The following is a 6000-nucleotide window of genomic DNA, read 5'->3' on the forward strand; positions in this document are numbered from 1 at the left end:
GTAAGTTGCTCAGTCGTGTCCGACTCTTTGCGACCCCATGGACTGTGGTCCACCAGGCTACTCTGTCTGTGGGATTCTCCAGGCAAGTGTACTGGGGTGGGTTGCCATTTCTTTCTCCAGGAGATCTTCCCAACCCAGGGATTGAACCCAGGTCTCCTGCATTGCAGGCAGACGCTTTACCATCTGAGCCATCAGCGGAGCTCAATGGAAAGAAAGCAAAAGGAAAAATACATGTAGGAAAGTAAGGCTGGGAGAGATGAGGTTAGTACAAAAAATGCAAATAATCTGCAAAATTGCTTTTGGAGGTAGGGACAGGGCGAGTTCAGAATGTGCACCCTAGAATTTTTCCCAGATGATGTAATAGGAAATTTCTATCTTATGCACTGATGCTGAAGATGATTTTGAGGCCAAGGCTGGATTGTTGCCCCAGATCCTCACAATCTTGTGAGTCTGAGCAGTAAAAATGAAACAGGAAGGAAGGTGGCAGGGCAAAACCTTTGAAGGAATGATATAGCCTGAGGACACAATATAAACTGATTAAAAAGAAATGGATCCAAGATGGCGGAAAAGTCATCTTCCACTACCTTGAACCTCAATATATGCTCATTGTAACACATCACCAAGCTAAGTGACACACCCACAGGCACCATCAAAGATCAAAAAATTGGCAGTGTCCCAAATTCTGGAAATCTCTGCCCCTTCCTCCAAATAGTTGGAATAATCTTCCCACTCATTAGCTTGTGAAATTACCCAGCCCATAAAAGCTAAACACACCACGGTGTGAGGCCACACTAGCTCTCTGTGGTGGCCCACATTCTCATCTATGGAGTGTGTTTCTCTCTAAATAAATCCACTTCTTAACCTATCACTTTGTCTCTCACTGAATTCTTTCTGCTATGAGACATTAAGAACTTGAGCTTCATTAGGTCCAGAAACCAGGTGTGTATTCTCAGTTGGAAGACTGTGGGTTTTGGCTGGGTTCAAGTCCCAAGCTGAGGTGAATGGTTTCACAAACAGCAGTATATCCTTGCCTCTGGAAAGAGGCACTGCATAGCTTTCCTGTCTCCCACATGTCCTGAATTTCCCCTCTTTGGATCTTTTCATCAGTTATTACTATTACCTCTTCTGAGAAGACTCTGCCCTCTCCTGTCTACCTGTGGAAGTCAATCTGTGTTTTAGGGCCCTCATCACTTCTCATAAGAGATCTTTTCAAGAAAATTAGAGATATCAAGGGAACATTTCATGCAAAGATGGGCTCAATAAAGGACAGAAATGGTATGGACCTAACAGAAGCAGAAGATATTAAGAAGAGGTGGCAAGAATACACAGAAGAACTGTACAGAAAATATCTTCATGACGAAGATAATCACAATGGTGTGATCACTCACCTGGAATCAGACATCTTGGAATGTGAAGTCAAGTGGGCCTTAGAGAGCATCACTATGAACAAAGCTAGTAGAGGTGATGGAATTCCAATTGAGCTATTTCAAATCCTGAAAGATGATGCTGTGAAAGTGCTGCACTCAATATGACAACAAATTTGGAAAACTCAGCAGTGGCCACAGGACTGGAAAAGGTCAATTTTCATTCCAATCCCAAAGAAAGGGAATGCCAAAGAATGCTCAAATTACCGCACAATTGCACTCATCTCACACGCTAGTAAAGTCATGCTCAAAATTCTCCAAGCCAGGCTTCAGCAATATGTGAACCGTGAACTTCCAGATGTTCAAGCAGGTTTTAGAAAAGGCAGAGGAACCAGAAATCAAATTGCCAACATCCGCTGGATCATGAGAAAGCAAGAGAGTTCCAGAAAAACATCTATTTCTGCTTCATTGACTATGCCAAAGCCTTTGACTGTGTGGATCACAATAAACTGTGGAACATTCTGAAAGAGATGGGAATCCCAGACCACCTGACCTGCCTCTTGAGAAACCTGTATGCAGGTCAGGAAAAACAGTTAGAACTGGACATGGAACAACAGACTGGTTCCAAATTGGAAAAGGAGTACGTCAAGGTTGTATATTGTCACCCTGTTTATTTAACTTCTATGCAGAGTACATCATGAGGAACACTGGGCTGGAAGAAGCACAAGCTGGAATCAAGATTGCTGCGAGAAATATCAATAACCTCAGATATGCAGATGACACCACCTTTATGGCAGAAAGTGAAGAGGAACTCAAAGGCCTCTTGATGAAAGTGAAAGAGGAAAGTGAAAAGTTTGGCTTGAAGCTCAACATTCAGAAAACGAAGATCATGGCATCTGGTCCCATCACTTCATGGGAAATAGATGGGGAAACAGTGGAAACAGTGTCAGACTTTATTTTGGGGGGCTCCACCTGGTGGCTCAGAGGTTAAAGCATCTGCCTCCAATGTGGGAGACCTGGGTTCTATCCCTGGGTCGGGAAGATCCCCTGGAGAAGGAAATGGTAACCCACTCCAGTATTCTTTCCTGGAGAATCCCATGGACGGAGAAGCCTGGTAGGCTACAGTCCACAGGGTCGCAAAGAGTCGGACACGACTGAGCAACTGAACGGAACGGAACAGAAAATCACTGCAGATGCTGATTGCAGCCAGGAAATTAAAAGACGCTTACTCCTTGGAAGGAAAGTTATGACCAACCTAGATAGCATATTAAAAAGCAGAGACATTACTTTGCCAACCAAGGTCCGTCTAGTCAAGGCTATGGTTTTTCCCGTGGTCATGTATGGATGTGAGAGTTGGACTGTGAAGAAAGCTGATCACCGAAGAACTGATGCTTTTGAACTGTGGTGTTGGGGAAGACTCTTGAGAGTCCCTTGGACTGCAAGGAGATCCAACCAGTCCATTCTAAAGGAGATCAATCCTGGGTGTTCTTTGGAAGGACTGATGCTAAAGCTGAAACTGCAATACTTTGGCCACCTCATGCTACCAGTTGACTCACTGGAAAAGAGTCTGATGCTGGGAGGGATTGGGGGTGGGAAGAGACGGGGACGACAGAGAATGAGATGGCTGGATGGCATCACCGACTCGATGGACATGAGTTGAGTGAACTCCGGGAGTTGGTGATAGACAGGGAGGCCTGGCGTGCTGTGATTCATGGGGTCGCAAAGAGTCGGACACGACTGAGCGACTGAACTGAAACTGAACTGATCACTTCTAAACCTTCCCAGATGCCCAGGTGGGATTAAACTCTGCCTTTCCCAAGTTGCCTAAGTCTTTGAATCTGTATTAAAGCACTGATCCCAGCCTGTGTGTCACCTTAGTATTGTCACTGGCTAGCTATATATCTTTGGGACAGCAGGGACCAGGGGATTTTCTTTCCGGGGCTACATCTGAGGTGGTGCTCTCTAAGTATAGAATCACTCAGAATCTTCAAGTTGAAGAGCTGGCTCCAGGGACTTGATGACCTCCAGCTCAAACAGTCCCTGAAAGGAAGGAGGGGATTAACAATCTCTGGGTTACTAAGACCTCATGGACTCAGAAGTGAAGTTGCTCAGTCGTGTGTGACACTTTGTGATCCCATGGACTGTAGCCTACGAGACTCCTCTCTCTGTGGACTTTTCCAGGCAAGAGTACTGGAGTGGGTTGCCGTTTTCTTCTCCAGGGGATCTTCCTGACCTGGGGATCAAACCCAGGTCTCCCGCATTTCAGGCAGATGCTTTACCCTCTGAGTCACCAGGAAAGCCCATGAACTCGGGGCCTTCCTCAATGTCCCCAGTTCTGCTGGGCCAGCTGTGGCTTCCTAAACCTTCTGATTCCACAAGCTGGCCTGGCCTATGGGGCTCTCCCTTTGTGACCAAGTAGTCAGCCAGTCAGAGCTCTAGGGCATGAGATCTGATCTAGGGCATGAGCCTGCCTTCAGGCATGCCTGGCTAACCTGGTCCAAGAGAAACCACTTTCTGATCACTCCTTTCTTTTTCTGCTTTACATCCAATCCACACAGCTGCCCTTGGGCAGAGCCCTAAGGTCAGGCTAGAGTACTCACCCTCCATCCAATTAATCACTAAACCCTGCCCTCCAAACCAGGTTTCTTTTTTTCTTTTTTTCTGGATCAAAAAAATAAGATCAGTTTATCATTCCTCTGTTTAAAACCATTCAATGATTACTCATTGCTCTCAGGATTTCTCAGGCTAAAATTCTTAACAGGATTTGAAAAGCCTTTCACCTGGCCCTTTCAAAATAAGAGGATTTATAATCTTTTCAAAAACAACAAGAATCTTGACACAATCTTAATTACTCCAGCTGTCAAAACTGTTTAAGATTGATGAGGTCTGCATTAAGCTGTTAGAAGGTGATTAACTCATCTGTCCTGAATGGGTGTGAATTCCAAGGAAATTGTTTTTCCACCCTCTTCTCTGTTCTGCCTGTGATACTATCCTTAGGTGACTGCTGGTGACAAGGTTCATTAAGGCAGTCAGGGTGGAAAGGACTGTGGAGGGGATTGAAGGGGGAGTCTTGTAGATGAGATTCCCTTGTTGTTGTTCAGTCGCTAAGTCGCTAAGCTGTGTCTGACTCTTTGTGACCCTGTGGGCTGCAGCACACCAGGCTTCCTTGTCCTTCGCTATCTCCGGGGATTTGTTCCAATTCATGTCCATTGAGTTGGTGATGTATTTTACCATCTCCTCTTCTGCCGCCCACTTCTCCTTTTGCCTTCCATCTTTCCCAGCATCAGGGTCTTTTCTAATGAGCCAGCTCGTTGCATCAGGCGGCCAAAATACTGGAGTTTCAGCTCAGCATCAATCCTTCCAATGAATATTCAGGATTTAGTTCCTTTAGGATAGACTGGTTTGATGTCCTTGCAGTCCAAGGGACTCTCAGGAGTCTTCTCCACCACCACAGTGTGAAAACATCAATTTTTTTGAGCTCAGCATTTTTTTTATTGTCCAGCTCTCACATCCATACATGACTACTGGAAAAACCATATTTTTGACTATATAGACCTTTATTAGCAAAGTAATGTTTCTGCTTTTTAATACACTCTCTATGTTTGCCATTGCTTTTCTTCCAAGGAGCAAGCACCTTTTAATTTCATGGCTGGAGTCACCATCTGAAGTGATTTTGGAGTCCCAAAATACAAAGCCTCTCACTGTTTCCATTATTTCCCCATCTATTTGCCATGAAGTGATGGGACCAGATGCCATGATCTTAGTTTTCTGAATGTTGAGCTTCAAGCCAACTTTTTCACTCTCCTCTTTCACCTTCATCAAGAGGTTCTTTAGTTCTTCTTCCCTTTCTGCCATAAGGGTGGTGTCATCACCATATCTGAGGTTATTGATATTTCTCCGGGCAATCTTGATTACAGCTTGTGCTTCATCCAGCCCAGAATTTCACGTGATGTACTCTGCATAAAAGTTAAATAAGCAGAGTGACAATATACAGCCTTGATGTACTTCTTTCCCAATTTTGAACCAGTCCATTGTTACATGTCTGGTTCTAACTATTGCTTCTTGACCTGCATACAGATTTCTCAGGATACAGGTCAGGTGGTCTGGTATTCCCATCTCTTGAAGAATTTTCCACAGTTTGTTATGATCTACACAGTCAAAGGCTTTAGCATAGTCAATGAAGGAGATGTTTTTCTGGGATTCTCTAGCTTTTTCTATGATCCAACAGATATTGGCAATTTGATCTCTGGTTCCTCTGCCATTTTTAAGTCCAGCCTGTACATCTGGAAATTCTTGGTTCACATACTGTTGAAGCCTAGCTTGAAGGATTTTGAGCATTACTTTGCTAGCATGTGAAATGAGTCCAATAGTGCAGTAGTTTGAACACTATTTGGCACTGCCTTTCTTTGGGATTGGAATGAAAACTGACCTTTTCCAGTCCTGTGGCCACTTCTGAGTTTTCCAAATTTGCTGGCATATTGAGTGCAGTACTTTCACAGCATCATGTTTTAGGACTTGAAATAGCTCAGCTGGAATTCCATCACCTCCACCAGCTTTGTTCATAGTGATGCTTCCTAAGGCCCCCTTCACTTCTCACTCCAGGATGTCTGGCTCTAGGTGAGTGCTCACACCCTTG

Source organism: Moschus berezovskii, chromosome 1 (genome assembly GCF_049115385.1).
Source record: "Moschus berezovskii isolate FMDL1 chromosome 1, NW_MosBer_1.0, whole genome shotgun sequence".
NCBI lineage: Eukaryota > Metazoa > Chordata > Mammalia > Artiodactyla > Moschidae > Moschus > Moschus berezovskii.